Source organism: Myotis nattereri (assembly GCF_964212035.1).
Source record: "Myotis nattereri genome assembly, chromosome: X".
NCBI lineage: Eukaryota > Metazoa > Chordata > Mammalia > Chiroptera > Vespertilionidae > Myotis > Myotis nattereri.
Genome location: NC_138078.1, coordinates 116,323,275 through 116,344,713, shown reverse-complemented (window position 1 = coordinate 116,344,713; position 21,439 = coordinate 116,323,275). Strand labels below are relative to the sequence as shown.

General features: G+C 41.1%; 1 pseudogene across 1 annotated transcript in view; it reads left to right on the top strand.

Annotated features, from left to right (window-relative positions):
- The window catches only part of LOC308511797 (elongation factor 1-alpha 1-like), an 80,575-nt pseudogene extending 59,490 nt beyond the window's left edge, over positions 1-21,085 (top strand). The window contains exons 2-3 of the transcript in view: positions 19,492-20,388; positions 20,590-21,085. The product of the transcript in view is annotated as an elongation factor 1-alpha 1-like (transcript). The remainder of the gene's footprint in view (positions 1-19,491; positions 20,389-20,589) is intronic.
- The last annotated feature ends 354 nt before the right edge of the window (positions 21,086-21,439 follow it).

The window sequence follows — 21,439 nt, the reverse complement described above, 5'->3', positions numbered from 1 at the left end:
TTCACTTGATTCTTAGATTCACTTGTTGATAGATGCATATTTGTTGTTCATAATTTGTATCTTTACCTTTTTCTTCCTCTTCCTCTTCTTAAAGGATACCTTTCAGCATTTCATATAATCCTGGTTTGGTGGTGATGAACTCCTTTAGCTTTTCCTTATCTGTGAAGCTCTTTATCTGACCTTCAATTCTGAATGATAGCTTTGCTGGATAAAGTAATCTTGGTTGTAGGTTCTTGGTGTTCATCACTTTGAATATTTCTTGCCACTCCCTTCTGGCCTGCAAAGTTTCTGTTGAGAAATCAGCTGACAGTCTTATGGGTATTCCCTTGTAGGTAACTGAGTTTCTTTCTCTTGCTGTTTTTAAGATTCTCTCTTTATCTTTTGCTCTTGGCATTTTAATTATGATGTGTCTTGGTGTGGTCCTCTTTGGATTCCTTTTGTTTGGGGTTCTCCACGCTTCTTGGACCTTTAAGTCCATTTCTTTCACCAGGTGAGGGAAGTTTTCTGTCATTATTTCTTCAAATAGGTTTTCAATATCTTGCTCTCTCTCATCTTCTGGCACCCCTATAATTCTGATGTTGGTACGCTTGAAGCTGTCCCAGAGGCTCCTTACACTATCCTCGCATTTTTGGATTCTTTTTTCATTTTGCTTTTCCGGTTGGGTGTTTTTTGCTTCCTCGCATTTCAAATCATTGACTTGATTCTTGCGCTCCTCTGTTCTGCTGTCGGGAGTCTGTATAATATTCTTTATTTCAGTCAGTGTATGCTTAATTTCTAGTTGGTTCCCCAATAGAACATCGAGGGTCTCATTAGTTTTCTTGTAGATCTCATTAAGTTTATCAGCGGCTTCTAAACAGTTCTTGAGAGACCTTAAAAGTGTGGTTCTGAACTCTATATCTTCCATTGACAATTTTGTCCTGTTTCTTTGTCTCCGCATTTTGTTATGCTTCCTTGATGCACCCCCTAGTGGTCTTTGTTCGTGGTCTTATAGTTAAATTTTGATTGTTGTAGCTAATTCCAGGGAGGGTTTGACCTCCAGGCCAAGTGGCTATGAGAATCAGCTGTGTCAGCAGTGAGAGAACTTCTGTCCTCTAGGGAGGTGCTAATCTAGCCTTTGCCTGAGGCTATCCAGCAAATGCCTCTGTGCAGGGCTTGGGCGGGGCGGGTCGCACAGGATCAACAGGGTGGGCCGGAGAGAGCAGTTATGGCAGCTCTCAGTCCTGTCCCCAGGGGCTCTGCGTCTCTGAGTCCCAGCACCCGCTGCAAACCTCGGAGAGAAAGCTGCACTCGCTCTGACTGAAGCCAGGCAGACCCACTTCTCCCGTTTGAGTCTGGGTCCCTAAAGACTCTCCCGGATCTGGAGCTTAGAGTCTGCGACTCCCTCCCGATTGAAAACGCCAACCGCACCCTCCGCCGCCAGCCCGCTCCGCGCGCGCACTCCGCACCTCAGAATTTGACTTCAGCACTGCGCCTCCTCTGAGTGTCCGTATGCGTTTCTCTTTCCTCCTAGTTGTAGGACTTCCACTCAGCCAGTGTTCCAGTGGTTCTGGGTGATGTCCGTTCAGTCTTTTAGTTTCACTTTTGAAGTAGTTGTTCAAAGCAGCAAACTCCGGCGTTAACCTATGCCGCCATCTTGGTTCTCTCTCCAATTTATCTGTTTTAAAACTGGATTTGTGTATGCTAAGTTTCCTTAAAGTGGGGTACTTATACAATGCTAATAAGGCAAATCTCACAAACCTTTGGTACCTTTGATGGAACTGGATATTCTATATTATTAAAATCTGAGCCTGTCCCTAGCTGGTTTGGCTCAGTGGATAGAGCGTCGGCCTATGAACTGAAAGGTCCAGGGTTTCAGTTTGATTCCTGTCAAGGGCACATGCCTGGGTTATGGGCTCAATTCCCACTAGGGGGCATGTAGGAGACAGCCAATCAATGATTCTCTTCATTGATGTTTCTATCTCTCTCTCCCTCTCCCTTACTCTCTGAAATCAATAAAAATATATATTTTTTAAAAAACTCTGAGCCTGAAGGGTCTAGTATGATACAGATCTACTGAGTTGTATTTTAATTGTCTGTACCATTCATGAAGTGATTGTGTCTTCACCATAAGCCCATGTAAACAAAGTATCAAATTTAGATCCTGGAGTACTCTTATTTTTCCTGTTTGTTTTTATATATTTCAGTTAAGATTTGAACATATAGTGTAACTCTGAATAGAAGTACTATTGCACATTTCATTTTAATTAATTAATGTAAGTCCCAGAGTATCCTGCTTATGATTTCTACTGAGAATGTAGCAAATCATTGTCTGAGAAATGTATTTAATTGCCTCATGCTTTAGTAGGCTAACATATAAATCTGAATAATAAAATTCATCTCTGAGAATCAACTGTGGTACCCTGTATATTGCATAAGCAATGTTTTAAACACCTAAAATTCTTACTTGGTCTGCAAACTCCAACTATTAAATATCCATCCAGCAAAGTACTCTATGGTGAAAAAAAAATCCTAATTTCTCTCTCTAAAGTTATATATAACTTCACATAATGTTCTTTTCTTTTCTCTTTAATAATGTGAAGATTTTTTTCCTTCAAAGAGTTTTTAATTAGGCATTTATCTAAGACAAGATAAGCATAATTTTACACATCCATTAGCTAATATGTATTTAGAAATCTGTGATTAACAGCTTGAAATTGTGCCAGTTCTCTGTGCACCTATTACATATTCACAAATAAATGTGTGATAGCCTTGTTTAAATTTGATAATTTTTCCTTAAAGTTAAATTGTTTCCAGCTACTGAAACTAAAAGTGGATCACCCTTTTTTTCATGGAAGATGGCATTCGCCCCCCTATTCTTTTTCCTTTTAAAAGTCCTGGTTTAGGTAGAGTTATCATTAGTCTAGATTATACAGTACAAATTTTGTTAGTGTTAAGTTAATGTCAGTATGTTTCATGTGGTTAAGATTATCTTAACAGAATTGTAAAGGCTGTCCTAAAATAAAATAAAATGTGTTTTATTATTTTAATAATGCACATTTTTGCCATGAATACTAAAATTTATGAAATACAATTTATAGTATGCATATAACAAAATTATGTGAGCAAGAATTTTTGAAATGTATGTATCTTCTCATCTATGAAATAGGTGTTTTCTCTCATACAAATAATTCAGTTGTCAATTTTTATCTTTATCATGATAATAATATAAGTTAATGCATTTTTCATCATTTTAAAATAATTTCTTATGGGATCTTTATATTTTTTATTATTGATTGATTTGTGTTTTTCTTGATGTCTGAATGTACTATCCTGAGGCATGGTAACATATCAAATATATTAGTATGCTAGATTTTAGAAGCAATAATACCCTAAAGAAATATATTACTTTAAAATTGCCAAAGTGTTTTTACATCCATTATTCATTTGATGATCATAACAACACTGTGAAATAGTTATGACACATTACGTCCCACATTAAAGATGAGAAAATGAAAGTTTTCGTAGTTTAGAACTTCTAATCCTCATGATCTATCATGGAAGTGTCAGAGTTTGTCCCTTGAATTAGGGGAGAAATGAAGACTAACTCTTTTAAATTGTTTCTTGCCCTCACATTGCCTTTTTTCAATCATCTAATCCTCTCTGTTAGGACTACATTTTGTTTTATATTCTGCCAAGTTACTGTTCAGTAAAGTTGAAGTCCTAATATACAAATATAAAAATATGTATACACATAATTATTAGTGATGTTTCAATTGTCACAAAACTTTAATTGGTATTTATAAACAATCTCTTAGATGAGTAATTAATTCCCCACTCATCATTTTCCAAATTAATATTATTTTATTAAACATTAAACAAGCAGAAACAATTACTCAGCCATTAAGGCCAAAATCACCTTACTATTAAGCTCTAAATGATCAAAAAATGCCAAGTCAAATTTTAGCAATGCTTTTCAACTTTGTTTCTAGAACTGCTAATTTAACAAGATTCTGGGCTATTGTATTTAAAACTCATCTATCAGTGGAATTTTTCACTTTGTCCCCGTGAATTATTTGGGGAGGGGGAAGCAACATACTATTTTACATAAAATAAGAATATATGTCAGAAACTGTGTAGTATCTTAGTGGCCTTGGGGCAGGGACATCACAAAAAAATGTGATTGGGAATAGAAGGCAACTGAAGTAATGGGTTCTTCTATTAATAAAATTCCTTCAGGTCTTTGTCCTCTCATAGTCTTGTTCTTATTGTCTATTCCTCACGCTTTCATCTTCCCTTGTTTCTATATTCATTCATCCTGGCTTGGATCATTTAAGTGTACCCAAAACACATTCTGTCCAATGTTGATTTGTGATGCCGAAAATACTTTAACACCTGACAGTAAACTTTATAATTACCATTTATGCCTATTATGCATTACCAATCATATTTATCCTGGCCTTCCACGTTTTATTCTCTATCATTCTCCCATCGCCTCAAATTTGACTGTTAAAGTGCTTACTCCTTTCTTCTGTTCACCCTTGACCTATTTATAACTTAAAATAATGGATAAATTTAGCTCTTCCTGCTTTATTTAGCGGAAGGTGCTAAACCATATTTTAACCTGAGTATAGTTCATTTTGATTACAATAAGTTGCTGATGAGGTCCAGGTGCCAGGTGGAATCCTCATGTAGCCCTATTCATTTCTCTCTTGGAAAAATATGTATCTTTGCTGATGCACTATTCATCATAGTTATCTATCTTTTCATTAGGAAGAGAAACAAATACATTTGAATCAATATGACCCATCTCAGTGTATAGAATTCAAGGTGTCATCTTCATGTTGTTGGACAAGAAATTTAAAGCTTCTAGATGAGTTTTCAAGGTAGAATAAATCAGATATTAGGTAGTATTCAAATTGAACACTTTGCTTATGTAAAAGAATAAGAGGGGTAAGCCTGAGACCCACTAGAAGATCTGAAAGATGAAGACTAGAATTCACACTAAGAATTTATTGCCACAAAAAAAAGGCCGTATACTTTACAGTGATGGCAAACCTATGACACGCGTGTCAGAGGTGACACGCGAACTCATTTTTTTAAAATTAAATCTTTATTGTTTAGATTATTACATTTGTTCCTCTTTTTTTCCCCCATAACTCCCCTCCTCCCAGTTCCCGCGCCACCATCCGCCCTCACTCCCCACCCACTGTCCTCATCCATAGGTGCACGATTTCTGTCCAGTCTCTTCCCGCATCTCCCACACCCCTTTCCCCCCCAAGAATAGTCAGTCCATTCCCTTTCTATGTCCCTGATTCTATTATGATCACCAGATTATTTATTCACTTGATTCTTAGATTCACTTGTTGATAGATGCATGTTTGTTGTTCATAATTTGTATCTTTACCTTTTTCTTCTTCTTCCTCTTCTTAAAGGATACCTTTCAGCATTTCATATAATCCTGGTTTGGTGGTGATGAACTCCTTTAGCTTTTCCTTATCTGTGAAGCTCTTTATCTGACCTTCAATTCTGAATGATAGCTTTGCTGGATAAAGTAATCTTGGTTGTAGGTTCTTGCTATTCATCACTTTGAATATTTCTTGCCACTCCCTTCTGGCCTGCAAAGTTTCTGTTGAGAAATCAGCTGACAGTCGTATGGGTACTCCCTTGTAGGTAACTGAGTTTCTTTCTCTTGCTGCTCTTAAGAGTCTCTCTTTGTCTTTTGCTCTTGGCATTTTAATTATGATGTGTCTTGGTGTGGTCCTCTTTGGATTCCTTTTGTTTGGAGTTCTCCGTGCTTCCTGGACTTGTAAGTCTATTTCTTTCACCAGGTAGGGAAAGTTTTCTGTCATTATTTCTTCAAATAGGTTTTCAATACCTTGCTCTCTCTCATCTTCTGGCACCCCTATAATTCTGATGTTGGTACGCTTGAAGCTGTCCCAGATGCTCCTTACACTATCTTCGTATTTTTGGATTCTTTTTTCATTTTGCTTTTCCAGTTGGGTGTTTTTAGCTTCTTCGCATTTCAAATCTTTGCCTTGATTCTTGCGGTCCTCTGGTCTGCTGTCGGGAGTCTGTATAATATTCGTTATTTCAGTCCGTGTATGTTTGATTTCTAGTTGGTTCTTTATCATAACATCGAGGGTCTCATTAGATTTGTTGAGGATCTCAATAACTTTATTGGCAGCTTCTAGACAGTTCTTGAGAGACCTTAAAAGTGTGGTTTTGAACTGAATATCCTCCATTGACAGTTTTGTCCTGTTTCTTTGTCTCCACATTTTTTATGCTTTCTTGGTGCACCCCCTAGTGGTCTTTGTGTGCAGTCCTCCTGTAGTTAAGCCTTGATTGTTGTAGTTAATACTAGGGGGATTTGACCTCCAGGCCAGCTGGTTGTGAGAATCAGCTGTGTCTTCAGTGGGAAAACTTCTGTCCTCTAGGGAGGTGCTAATCTAGCCTTTGCCCGAGGCTATATGGCAAATGGCTCTGCGCAGGGCTTGGGCGGGGAGGGTGGGTCGCTCGGGCTCGGGATCAACAGGGTGGACTGGAGAGAGCAGTTATGGTGGCTCTCAGTTCCGTCCCTAGGGGCTCTGCCTCACAGAGTCCCAGCAACCGCTGCAAACCTCCGAGAGAAAGCTGCCTTTGAGTTCTGACCGAAGCCAGACAGTCCCGCTTCTCCGGTTTGAGTCTGGGTCCCTAGAGACTCGCCCGGATCTGGAGCTCAGAATCTGAGACTCCCTCCCAATTGAAAGCACCAACCGTGCCCTCCGCTGCCAGCCTGCTCCGCGCGCACTCCGTACCTGAGTATTTCACTTCAGCACTGCTCCTCCTCTGAGTCTGGGTATGATATTCTCCTTCCTCCTAGTTGTAGAATTTCCACTCAGCCAGCCTTCCTGTGGTTCTGGATGATGTCCGTTCCATCTTTTAGGTGTAATTTGGATTGGTTGTTCAAGGCAGCAATCTCCGGCGTTAACCTATGCCGCCATCTTGGTTCTGACCACGAACTCATTTTTATGGTTGATTTTTCTTTGTTCAATGGCATTTAAATATATTAAATAATTATCAAAAATATAAGTCTTTGTTTTACTATGGTTGCAAATATAAAAAAAATTTCTATATGTGACATGACACCAGAGTTAAGTTAGGGTTTTTCAAAATGCTGACATGCCGAGCTCAAAAGGTTCACCATCACTGCTTTAGAAGGTACCAATGAGCAAAGGCACAACTCAAACTGTCTTGACTAGAGACATGGAACACCTATGGAGAAAAAAGAACATTTTACAGATCCATTAGCTAATATGCGTTTAGAAATCTGTGATATTAGTTAATGGATGTGTTAAAACTGTCATATATTGTAAGTTGGTAATCTTTTTTAAAAGACTTCTTGCAGAAGCCACAAAATGTTAAAATGCTTCGATCAAATAATTCCATTTCCAGAAATTTACCACAGGGAAATAATGCACAAAGATGATCATTATATTATTATTTGTATTTATTAAAAATTATAAAAATATTGTTTTATGGCTCATTAATTAAGTGATATTATGCCGGGAGCCGGTCCATGCTTGCTGTTTCAAGGGACCTGGCATATATGGCATACTGTTCTTAATATGTTTGCTCACCTTCTTGGCACTATGTGTTTTAACCAAGGTCGCCTCTCTGAGAAAGGTTGTTTCCCCAAGTAGGGATTTTCCCCTGAAGTTAGGGAGGGAATAAAATCCCTTAACTAAGTGCCAGGCGGGTAATTAATCACTTTAACTACGAACAATCATGCTTAAGCTACATAATCTTTACTCCCTGGAATGGAGATAAGAAACGCCCTAACCTTTGTAATAGAGATTGATAGGATTGGAATCAACTGGTATAAATACAGTTGAAACAAGACAACAGCAGACAGAACTTAGGAGACAGAGAGAGACAGAACCTAGGCACAGAACCTACACAGAACGTTCTCTAGAGACAGAAGAACTTCGCTGGAGAGAACATGGCAAAAGATCCTGGACTGAACCTGACTACAGAAATTGGCAAGAGAACCTGACTAGAACCTGGTGACTGAACCTGGCTGGAGAACCTGGACAGAACCTGGCTGGGGAACCTAGCGAGGGAACATGGCTACAGAACCTGGCTGGAGAATCTGGAGAACCTAGCAAGAGAACATGGACACAGAACCTGGCTGGAGATCCTAAGCAGAACCTCTCTGGAGATCCAGACCAGAACTTGGTTGGAGATCCTGGCTGAATATCCTGGCTGGAGATCCTGGCTAGGCTGCTGATCAACTGAACGCTGTCTCCGTGTCATTCCTTCTTCGCCGACTCCGTCCACACCTTTGGGGACCCCTGGACCCGCTGGGGTTGGACCCCAGCAATATTACACACATGTTATATAATCATTAAAATATTATAACCTTTTAATAACATAGGATGTGCTGGGCCAGCTCAGCCAAGGGTTCAGTGAGCCTGAGGGGGGCGGCGAAGGATGTAGAAAAGACAGACAAAGAGAATAAACTGGGTCTAGGTAGATCTCCTGTGCCCGGCTGAGGCCACAGAGAGAGACCCAGACAGCAAGCTGAGCCTTTATTTTATAGCCAGAGGTAAACAAGCTAGGGAGCATTATAAGGTCAAGCCTAATTATGCTAAGAGGGCTGTGCCTTCTAACCTGGGACTTGTTTGTGGCTTTTCCAACAGGTCAGTCTGAGGCTTAACCCTGTAGCCGCTCCCTACAATAGGAAAATGTTAAATGAAAAATATGCAAATATTATGCACACTATGTTTGCTACCAGGCAAATACATATGATTCTGAAAACTAAATGAGAATATCCCAAAACCATAATAATTTCATTCGGGTTCTGGACTTGTAGCTTCTTTCTTGATGAACTTTCTATGCTATTATTTATAAACTAGAGGCCCGGTGCACAAAATTTGGGTACAGCCCAGCCTGTACCCAGTCCAATCGGGGACCCCTAAGGGGATGTCCGACAGCCGGTTTAGGCCCGATCCCATTGGATGTCCCTCTGGCAATCTGGGACTGCTGGCTCCTAACCACTCACCTGCCTGCCTGCCTGATTGCCCTTAACCCCTCTGCCTGCCTGCCTGATCTCCCCTAACTGCCCTCCCCTGCTGGTCTGATTGAGCCCCCAACTGCCGCTGCCTGCCTGATCACCCCTAACTGCCCTCCCCTGCCGGCCTGATCTCTCTCCCAACTGCCCTCTTCTTCCAGCCAATTTGGTTCTGATTGGTCAGTTTCTATGCCAGTCAGCATCAAAAGCTCTGCCTCTTAGGCAGCCATTGGCTACTCACAGTTGACCTAGATTTGGTTCTGATTGGTCAGTTTCTATGCCAGTCAGTGTCAAAAGCTCCGCCTCCTAGGCAGCCATTGGCTCCTTACATTCACCTAGATTTGGTTCTAATTGGTCCGTTTCTATGCCAGTCAGCGTCTCTGAGCCTATCAACGGGGAATGCTCAGAAAGGCGGGGCTGATCAGCAGCACCAGTGGAGGCCTAGTGAGAAATGTAGGCGTGGCTATGGGCCAGGTGGAGAATGAGAGGCAAGTTCTGATCAACAGCTGCCACAGAGGCTATGGATCAGACCCTGCATCTCCCTGTGCAGACCTCTGAGCCTGATCCGCAGCCCCCTAGGCAGTCTGTGCTGGGTCAGGGCACCCGCAGCACCCCAGTCTGGGCTGGTCACCTTTGGTTCTAACAGTCGTTACGACCCTGGCTCTTTATTATATAGACTAGAGGCCAGGTGCACAAAAATTTGTGCACTCGGGGGGGAGGGGGATCTCTCAGCCCGGCCTGTGACCTCTCGCAGTCTGGGACCCCTCGGGGCATAACGACCTGCTGTCTTAGACCTGCTCCCAGGTGGCAGAGGGCAGGCCCAATCCCTAGGTGCAGCCCCTGGTCAGGCTCAGAGCAGGGCAGATTGGGAGGTTGTAATGCCACCCTCAGTCACGCTCAGGGTAGGGCTGATTGGGGGGTTGGGGCACCGTCCCCTGTCACACTCAAGGCAGGGTCGATGGGGAGGTTGCTGCGCCACCCTCTGTCATGCACAGAGCAGGGCCAATCAGGGGGTTGGGACGCTCTCCCCTGTCACTCACAGAGCAAGGCCCATCAGGGGAGTTGGGGCTCCGTACCCTCTCACGCACAGAGCAGGGCCCATCAGGGGGGTTGGGGCTCCGTACCCTGTCAAGCAAGAGCAGGGCCAATCAGGGGGTTGGGGCACTGCCCCCTGTCACTCACAGAGCAGGGCCCATCAGCGGAGTTGGGGCTCCATACCCTGTAACGCACAGAGCAGGGCCCATCAGGGGGCTTGGGGCTCCATACCCTGTCACTCACAGAGCAGGGCTAATCAGGGGGTTGGGGCGCTGCCCCCTTCATGCACAGAGCAGGGCCAATCAGGGGGTTGGGGCGCTGCCCCCTCTCATGCACAGAGCAGGGCCAATCGGGGGGTTGGGGCGCTGCCCCTTGTCACACACAGAGCAGGGTCAATCATGGGGTTGGGGGGCTCCCCCCTGTCACTCACAGAGTTGGGGCACCGCCCCCTGTCACACACAGAGCATGGCGGATCAGGGGGTTGGGGCGCTGCCCGCTATCACCCAAAGAGCAGGGCCGATCAGGGGGGTTGGGGCCGCCACTGTCACACTCAGGGCAGGGCCGATGGAGAGGTTATGGCTCTACCCCATCACACACAGAGCAGGGCCCATGGGGGGGTGGAGGGTTGGGGGAACTGCACCCTGTCACACACAGAGCAGGGCCGAACAGGGGGTTGGGACGCTGCATGCTGTCACACACAGAGCCGCAGGACGATCAGGGGGTTTGGGTGCTGCCCCCTGTCACGCTGATCCCGGTGACGGGAGGCCTCGCGGCTCCGCTGATCCTGGTGCTGGGAGGCATATTACCCTTTTACTATATAGGATAGAGGCCTGGTGCATGGGTGGGGGCCGGCTGGTTTGCCATGAAGGTTGTCCTGGATCAGGGTAGGGGTCCCCACTGGGGTGCCTGGCCAGCCTGGGTGAGGGGATGATGGCTGTTTGCAGCTGGTCACACACCCTTCAGGGTGGGGGTCCCCACTGGGGTTCCTGGCCAGTCTGGGTGAGGGGCTGAGGGCTGTTTTCAGGCTGGCGGGTGACTGAAGCTCCCAACTGCTCCTTTTTTTCTTTTTTTCCTTTTTTATTCTGGGCCAGCTTTAGCTCTGACTCCAGCTCTGAGGCCTCTCCTGCTGAAAGCAGGTATCTGGTTTGTTTGGGTCCTATAATCGAAACACTGTATTAACTCCAGCTCTGAGATCCGGCTCGTTGAAAGCAGGTTTCTGGGGTTTTGTTTAGCTTCTATATTTGTAACAATGTTTCAAACTGCAAACTCAGAGGCTGGCAAGGCAGGTGGGGAACGTTGGTTTCCTCCATCACTGAAGCAAGCAAGCCTCATGTTAGTTTCAAGCTGCCTGGTTGCCGGCCGCCATCTTGGCTGGCAGTTAATTTGCATATCGCCCTGATTAGCCAATGGGAAGGGTAGCAGATGTACGGCTAATTACCATGTTTCTCTTTTATTAGATAGAATTTTGACATAGGTTTTAAAGCCACCTGTACTATTGGTGCCTCCACATGATCTTTACCCAGATATACCTGCATAGCAAGCCAAACACATATGCCACACTGTTTCTGTAGTTCTTCAACAGTGCCATAGAAGAGAAAATATTAGCACCAATGAATTATCATAAAAAATGCTTTGGCATTAAAGAATTTGATGCAGTCTATATGTTATCTTTTTCTCTTTTTTTGGTCAGAATCCTCTCAAGCGCATTTATTATGCCATTACCTCTGCTTCTGCTCAACTGTGGTATGAAAAAACTATCATATTAAAAGTCACAACCTTTCCTTCGGTTATCCAACATGGTAGTTGAACTCCTGTCTCTTAGCTTTTTATAGCATCTTCAGCATCCAACTTCATGAAAAACTCCACTCTGTATAGCATTCTATCAAGTATTATACATTCATTATTATTTAACTCTCATAACAACCTTATAAAAAATATATTTTTTTCATTAATAGAAAATAAGCTAAAGACAAAGTAAGTAAAATAACTTATTTAAAATTACACAGTCTGGTAGAATTAGTTTATAAAAGCCAGAACTGTGCTTGAATTCCAAATCAGTATTCTTTCTAATTCATCATGATGACTTTCTCTTCATAAATATCCCTTAATTTCCCTCCTCATCTTCACTCATTTACTGAGCATCTACTAAGTAATAAACACTGTGCTAAACTCAAAAGATACATAGATAAATGAAACTCCTATTCTCAATAAGGTTTAGTCTATTCTGTATTTTGCCAGTTATTCACTTTTTCATTCATTCACAAACTATGTTATGAATACCTACTACGTGACAGGTACTTTTTATAAGAAAGATAAAATGTAATGTAACCTAAAATATTGCCTAATGATAACCTCACCTAATAAAGAAGGAATATGCCAATTGACCCTCACACTGTCACAAAGATGGTGGTGCCCAAAGCCAATAAGAAGGGAATATGCTAATTGACTGCCCCACCCTCAAAAATTGCAGTGCACACAGCTACAAGATGGCTGGCAGGAGAAGGCAGTTGTGGGCGATCAGACCAGCAGAGGAAAGCAGTTGGGAGGGACCAGGCCTGCAAGGGAGAGCAGTTAGGGGTGACCAGGCCGGCATGGGAGGGCAGTTGGGGGTGACCGGGCCACCAGGGGAAGGCAGTTGGGGGAGACAGGGCTGGCAGAAGAGGGTAGTTGGGGGTGACTGGGCCCGCAGTGGAGGACAGTTGGGGGTGATCAGGCTGGCGGGGAGCAGTTAGGTTTTGATCAGGCTGGAAGGGGAGTGGTTAGGGGGTGATCAGGCTGGCAGGCAGAGGCGACTAGGGGCAATCAGGCAGGCAGGCAGGCGAGTGGTTGGGAGCCAGCAGTCCTGGATTGTGAGAGGGATGTCCCCCAAGGGTCCTAGATTGGAGAGGGTGCAGGCTGGGCTGAGGGACAGCCCCCCCCCAGTGCATGAATTTCATGCACCAGGCCTCTAGTATAATATAAAACTATAAAATGTGTGAATCATAATGAAGACATAAACATGTAGATTGAGCAATTATAATGGCAGACAAGGTCTTTCAGATAAATTAGAAATGCCTAAAAACAATAAACATGTCATTGCAGAGAAACATTCTTAAGAGAAAATATGAGGTGATATTCCCTTAACATTGATGGTAATTCCAAGTAGGCAAGCCTATGGGCAGAAAACCCTGAAGCTCTTATCATTGGCATATCATAATGTTTATTATAGCCAAACACAGGCAATCAATCAATGCTCACACGATGACTTTAACTCCGTCACTCGATCTTCTTTCTTCATCCTCCTTTCTTCACTTCCTTCAAACATTTGTCTCAGATGTTAAACCTTACTTTCAGCAAAATAGAATAATATACCTTATAAAAACAGAAGTCTAGCCCTAGCTGGTTTAGTTCCATGGTTTGGTTCCATGGATAGAGTGTTGCAGGCTCGATCCCCAGTTGGGGGCATGCAGGAGGCAGCCAATCAGTGATTCTCTCTCATCATTGATGTTTCTATCTCTTCCTCTCCTTTTCCCTCTGAAATCAATAAAAAAAAATATTAAAAAAAAACATAAGTCTAACTTTCCAACACATATGATCCCCTTACTGTATTTTGTTATCACTAGAGAGAAAATTTATATTTTTTCACCTCCAGAAAAAATACCATAAATAACTTTTCATAAGAGTGGTTAAGTTTTATTTTTGTGTTCTTTGCCTTATTACAAGAAAAAAAAAGGAAAACAGGCTGAACAGTATGAGTTTAAATCTTTCATTTGCACACAGCTGGCTGTAGGTGGAAAATCTCATCAATAGCAGCAGGCCATAATGTTTTTTTATTATCATATAGGAAACATAAAAATTTTAAATTTCTTCAGAAGTGTTTCAACAACAAATGTATTGTCATGGTGCTGAATAACAGAAGCCATATACTAATCTGTCTCTCTTGCATATGAATGTTGAAAAAATGAGTCTATCTTACTCTTTGTTGCTCACTCTTGCTCTTCTGATCTCCACAATATTATGCCTAATTTAGCAGACAACATAAAAATGAACTGTCAGAAGTAATAACTAGATTAAATATTTGGGTAATGTGACAAAGGACTGTAGAAATTATTATTGTTCCAACTCTTTAAATAATGCAGGACCATTTTGTTATAAAGTTTACTTCTCAAAATTTTATTGTTACCAGATATGCTAATGTAAGACTCCAGTCAGAATTGGATTATTCAGCTTATTTTCTCCAGTTTATTGTTTTTGACTCAGTCATAATTTTTCATGTTGTTTAGATGTAACCACCTTATATTACACTGAAGCAGTATCTATATTACTTTGACATAGAGGTTTAGTATTGAGAGACACTTGGTTGCCTTGTAAAGAGTTCCAGATTTTGAGACAGTTTGGGTTTCAAATCCTGCTTCTACCATCACCAGCTGACTTCTTAGGCAAGTGCGCCAGAGATGAACAGTGTAACTGTCTCCCAAAGTTGGATGCAATGGCTGTTGTTATTTCTTGTCTCCTCATTCGAAGAGGAATATGAAAAAAAAAATCTTTGATTTTATGAACAATAACTGCGTTGTGTTAGTGTTGGAAACACGTTGTTATTTTTATTGTATTGAAGTTCAAATATGTGTAGAAGGATGTTAATGGACATGGAGTAGCTAAAAAGGTGGGCTGTGCCAGGTGTGAAGCTATTATCTCTCAGATTCAAATCACCCTTCTTTATTCTTTGTGATGCTGATGCCAGGACTCTGAAAAACACATTTCTGCTTTGCCAGCTGGCTATGTGCTCAGTTACTGGGAGACTGTAAGGCTGGAGGAGAAAGAAGAAACATGCTCCTTCCTGCTTAATCTGTGTTAGTTTCATGTTGATTTCCTATACCTTTGAGTCTCACACCTCTCCCCATGAAGCATCTACACCAGTGGTTCCCAAAGTGGGGCACAAGCACTACAGGGGAGTAATTTGATTTTTAAGGGGGGCTATTTGAGAATGAGTTATTAACTGCATTTTTTGCATTTCTTATGGTTCTAGGGGCCTCATATACAGTATATAAACATATATTGTGACATATTTATGCATTTCAGTTTTTAATTGTATGTTTTGAAACTTTATTTGCTATTTTTTCATATCACTTCATATTATTTTTTTTAACAATTTCTTTGTGATTTCTTCCTCAGTACTTCAACTGTCCTTTCGTTCTTTTATTTTTCTTTCATGGATGCCATGTTCTTTGGAAGCTTGTTTAGACCAAGTTAATGGCCTTTTAGCCTTCCTCCATGTTCACTTTTTGAATAATAAAAATTATATGTCATTGGGGGATCAGTATTTTAGAGATGCTTAGGTCGGGCATGGCCAAAAAAAGGTTGGGAACCCTTCATCTACACCCTGGAAGCAACAGGTCTGTCCCATAGTAGGAGTTGAATCCTCGTATGCCATTTTTTCAATACTTACTGAACCAGCCTCATCTAACCTGCTTCCCTTTACCCCAGAGTCACCAGTGCCTCCTCTTCAGGGTCTGAGAATCAGCACCATGGAGCCCTTCCTCTAAGTTTAATAATTCCAGTCTCTCTCGTTTGTCCAGCCCTAGATGTGATAGCTGCTTCCTGTATTTGCTAACTCTATGATAATCCAGTATTCTCTTTTTACTTTTGCAGTTATCAATTTAACAATATTTATACTTAGCTAATTATTCTGTATGTTAAATTTTCTATGCTCAAATAACTAGTGTGGCTTTTGTCCCCTGACTGGACCCTGACTGTTATGGCAAGGTACTCTATTTTTCAGATATTGTTTCCTCATCTAAATGTTATCATCATAGGCCTGGCTGGTGTGGCTCAGTGGTTGAGCATTGACTTATGAAACAGGAGGTCATGGTTCGATTCCCAGTCAGGGCACATGCCCGGGTTGCAGGCTCGATCCTCAGTAGGGGGCATGCAGGAGGCAGCCAATCAATGATTCTCATCATTGATGTTTCTATCTCTCTCCCCTTCTCGCTTTCTCTCTCTAAAATCAATAAAGACATATTTTTAACAATAAATAAAGTAAATGTTATCTTCGTAATTAGCTAGTCAATATTAATAAAGGAAGAGAGCAAAGGGAGAGTCAGACATTATTGAGCATATTTATCTGGGAAGTATAAACCTGCTTGCTGGACCAGGAAGCTACAACTTCACACCCTAAAGAATTGCAGCATTGTACCTCCAAGGGGATTAATACCCCTCCTTCCCCCATTGAGCATTGGATTGTTGGAGGAAGAAGAGGGAGACAGGAACACATGCAGTAGAAGTTGTGGTCTGCAGGAGAGTCGCTTACAAGAGAGTCAGTCTAGCCTAGGAAACAATAGAGTGGCTAGGTGGTGGACCCCATCAAAAGCATTTGAAACTTGAAAGGTTGATTGGTTAGTTTGAAGAAGCTTTGGGTTAAAATCCCTAGACAAAAAGTTCCTTTGCTCTTGGCTCTTGCTTTGACTCTTGTTTTCTCTTGTTTCATGACCTGCACTCACTGGTGCACTCGCCTGTTCTCTTTCCATAGCCTTGTGACTTTAAGCAACCACAGGCCCATGGCCATGCAGACCCCACATGCAATGGACTGCAGCTGGGAATACAAGCGAAGCTAGCCAGATGCTGGGCTAGACTGTAATATGGAGCAGAAACCCTGGGCAGTGGCCTTAATTCTGGCCCTGCTGAAGACAAGATTGGACTTTTTCCATAGTGAGACAGAGATGGGACCTTGGGGGGAAAAAACCCTTAATTTTACATCATCAATAAAACTTTCCATGAAACACATCTTTCCATGGGGTCCTCAGGAAATTCTTTACTTTGAGGCACCTCAAGAATTCCACTTCCACCAATAGCATACACATCGATAATAATGTAGGAAGTCCTCAATATCGAAGAGTAATTGGCATCAGAAAAGTCTACTTAAGTGAATACACTTGAAAAGAGGGCCACAAATACATTGAAAATTGTGAATAAAAGGTTTAATTGGGATGTAATCTTGAAAAAATAATTAAAATTATATTTATTTTACATTTATTTTTTAATATATTTTTATTGATTTCAGAGAGAGGATGGAATAGGGAGAGAGATAGAAACATCAATGATGAGAGAGAATCACCAATTGGACACCTCCTGCTGGCCCCCTACTAGGGGTTGAGCTCACAATCCGGACATGTGCCTTTACCAGAATCCAATTATGACCTCCTAATTCATAGGTCAATGTTCAACAACTGAGCCACACCAGCGGGGCTTATCTTGCAATGAACAAAACTGAATTTATAATTAGAATTATACATTATTGAGCACAAAGATTGATTTGATGTTGATTTTGACTTTTCTTATATATGTATGCATAATTTTTCTGAAAATTTGTATAATAACATATTATACCCTGAACTTTATTTTTTATTTTATTTGCATACTCATTAATAGGGTAATTTCTGGAAAAATAATAAAGAGCTTCATCAGTTTTCCAAAGAACTCTACCTACATCATTCTCATCAATGGTCTCTTATTTAACTATTAAGTGGTCTATCTCTGCAAGATTCACATTTGTCATTGGTTTCACAAGTAATTTTCAATATCATTTTCTTTTCATGAAATTTTGTATATTTTGTAAAGTTTACAGTTTTATTTTGTGATGAATTTGAACATATCTGTGCTAAAATATTGGATTATGACTAGGAAATAATGAAAGCAGAGGGATGTTAGTATTTAACATCGAGGATTAATTAAGTGGTTATAAATTTTATGTAATTAGTTTATTAGTGATTTTTTTGTATTTTGATTATGTTAACTTCTCAAGAAACCTTTTAACTTCTGAGAGTAACATGCTAAATGCCTGGCTAGCAAGGATCAGCTCTACATACTTGGTGGGATTGTTGTGTCAAAAGAGATCATGCCTAAAAAGTGTTTATTATGGGATCTGAACTACAGTTTGTTGTAATAGCTACCACTATTAAATTTCAATAATTTTGTTTAATAAATGTGTATCTTATCATATTTATTCAACCTTTACATTTTAGTATTGTGGGAGCAGAAAAATAATTTTTCTTCTACCCTTCTAAATTTTTCTGGCTGGAATAATAATCAAATTAACATGAAACATATTAACAAGAAAAAATGACCAAAAGGAAAAATGTATATGTATATGGGGATCAGTAAGAATATGAGACTTGCGGACATATTGGGCGGTTGAGGCTTATATGCCATTTTATACTAAGGAGAGGTAAGCGGAGGGTCTGAGACATCAAAGGGAAAATAGGCAACTCACAGGTAGATGAGAAAGAGCAAACATGTCATAATCAAATTTTTGTTTGACCACCCAGAATAATGGGACACAGAAGGGAATTCAACAGGCAGACTTTGCTTAGCTTCTCGCTGTGTACCACACTTAGATTATAGTATGATGCCAAGGTGATAGCTCCCTTCCATTAAGTAGGGTTTTCTATCTAAATTCCTCTAGGCAGTGGTTCTCAACCTTCTGGCCCTTTAAATACAGTTCCTCATGTTGTGACCCAACCATAAAATTATTTTCATTGCTACTTCAAAACTGTAATGTTGCTACTGTTATGAATCATAATGTAAATATCTGATATGCAGGATGGTCTTAGGCGACCCCTGTGAAAGGGTCGTTCGACCGCCAAAGGGGTTGTGACCCACAGGTTGAGAACCACTGCTCTAGGCAGTTAAAGGGGGAAAGTCAAAAGTTCTTCTTGAGGCTTATGTTTCTTAAAAATAACCAGCTTAAAATAATTGATATCCCCAAAAGGCATGCTTTAAGATGGCAAACTCTGCTTCCTCTCAATTTGCATGACTTGATCAAAGTCTTTAGGGAAAACAGATTTAGATAAGAAGACAGAGCAGAATATGAGTATACCAAACTCAATCAAGAAATAGAGTACACTTTCCATTGGAGATATGATATGGTTGCTTCTTCACCTTTTAAAAAAAAGACATTTATTAAAAATCTGGTTTTAGAAAAAGCATCTGGATACTTAGCTATAAAGATGCATCATTTTTGGAAACTGGAACTCCTAGAAGGGCACTTAAGATTATGTTTTCAATTCATGGATAGAAGTAAAGAGAAGTAGCAAGGTAATAAAATGAAGTTAGAAATATATTGTCCAACATACTATCTAAGAGAAACTAAAATAAGCCATAATATTTTTCTTTTAAATGGAAGCAGCTCTGCTTGAACTTTTGACATAAAAACATGTACTATACTTACTGCAATTCTAGGGGTTCACACATGGCCTGCTGCTATCTAACAAGAAGAGATTGAAGCAAATGGAAACATGAATCTATGGTTATCAGGAGATAGAGTATATATGTTAGGTGTGTTGACCTGAATTTGTATTTCCTGTCAATAAAGATACATTAGAACATGTAAATGATTTCTTATATTGGAAATATTTTTCTTTTTTTAAACATTTGATTTCTCTTTTTTGCAACAGGTTTGCCCCTAGAACACAAGTGTCGTGAAAACCACCACTCAGGAAAGAAAAAGACTCATATCAACATCATTGTTACTGGACTTGTAGATTCCAACAAGTCTATCACTATCAGTCACCTGATCTACAAACATGGTGGGATTGCCAAAAGAACCATTGAAAAATTTGAGAAGGAAGCTGCCGAGATGGGAAAGGGCTTCTTCAAGTATGTCTGGGTCTTGGATAAACTGAAAACTAAACGTGAGCGTGGTATCACCGTTGATATCTCCCTGTGGAAATTTGAGACTAGCAAGTATTTTATGACCATCACTGATGCCCCAGGACACAGAAACTTTAGCAAAAACACAATTAAAGGCACATCACAGACTTACTGTGCTGTTCTGATTGTTGTTGCTGGTGTTGGTGAATTTGAAGCAGGTATCTCCAATAATGTGCAGACCTGCTGACTTACACACTGGGTGTGAAACAACCGATTGTTGGTGTTAGCAAAATGGATTCCACTGAGCCACCCTACAGCCAAAAGAGGTATGAGGACATTGTTAAAGAAGTCAGTACCTACATTAAGAAAATTGGCTACAACCTTGGCACAGTAGCATTTGTGTCAATTTCTAGTTAGAATGGTGATAACATTCTGGAACCAAGTGCTAATAATGTCTTGTTCAAAGGATAGAATGTCACCGTAAAGATGGCAATGCCAGTGGAACCACACTGCTTGAAGCTTTGGATTGCATCCTACCACCAACTGGTCCAACTGACAAGCCCCTGCATCTGGCCCTCCAGGCTGTCTACAAAACTGGTAATATTGGTACTGTCCCTGTAGGCCTAGTGGAGACTGGTGTTCTCAAACCTGGCATGGTGGTCGCCTTTGCTGCAGTAAACTTTACAAGTGAAGTAAAGTCTGTTGCTTTTTAAAAAATATATTTTTATTGATTTTAAAAAGGAAAGGAGAGGAAGAGAGAGAAAGAAACATCAATTGATCGGCTGCCTCCTACACGCACCCTACTGGGGATTGAGCCCGCAACTCGGGCATGTCCCCTGACCAGGAATCAAACCATGACCTCCTGGTTCAGAGGTTGATGCTCAACCACTGACCTATGCCAGCTGGGCTGCACCTTGAAGCTTTGAGTGAAGCTCTTTCTGGGGACAGTGTGGGCTTCAATGTCAAGAATCTGTCTGTCAAAGATGTTCATCATGGCAATGTGGCTGGTGACAATAAAAATGATCTACCAATGGAAGCAGCTGGTTGCACAGCTCAGGTGATTAACCTGAGCCATCCAGGCCCAATCAGTGCTTGGATATGCACTTGTGCTGATTGTCACACAGTTCGCATTGCTTGCAAATTTGCTGAGCTAAAGAAGATTGATTGATCGCCATTCTGGAAAAAAGATGGAATATAGCTCAACGTTTCTGAAATCTGATGATGCTACCATGGTCAATACGGTTTCTGACAAACCCATGTATGTTGAGAGCTTCTTAGACTACCCTCCTCTGGGTCATTTCGCTGTTTGTGTCATGAAACAGACAGTTGCAGTGGACAAGAAGGCAGCTAGAGCTGGCAGTCACCAAATCAATCCAGAAAGCTCAGAAGGCTAAATGAATATTATCTTCAATACCTGCCACCCCGGTCTTAATCAGTGGTGGAAGAACGGTCTCAGAACTGTTTGTCTCAATTGGCCATTTAACTTCAATAGAAAAAAACTGATTAATGATTACAATGCATCATAAAACCTTCAAAAGGAAAGGAGAATGTTTTGTGGACCATTTGGGGTGTGTGTGCGAGTGTGTGTGCATGTATGTGTGTGTCAGTTTTTAAGTTATTAGTTTTAAAAATCTGTACCTTTAATGGAAACAACTTGACCAAAAGTTGGTCACAGAATTTTGAGACCCATCAACACAAAGTTTAATGAGAAAAAAATGTTTTTGAATTCTGTGAGCAACTGCATCAGCTTGA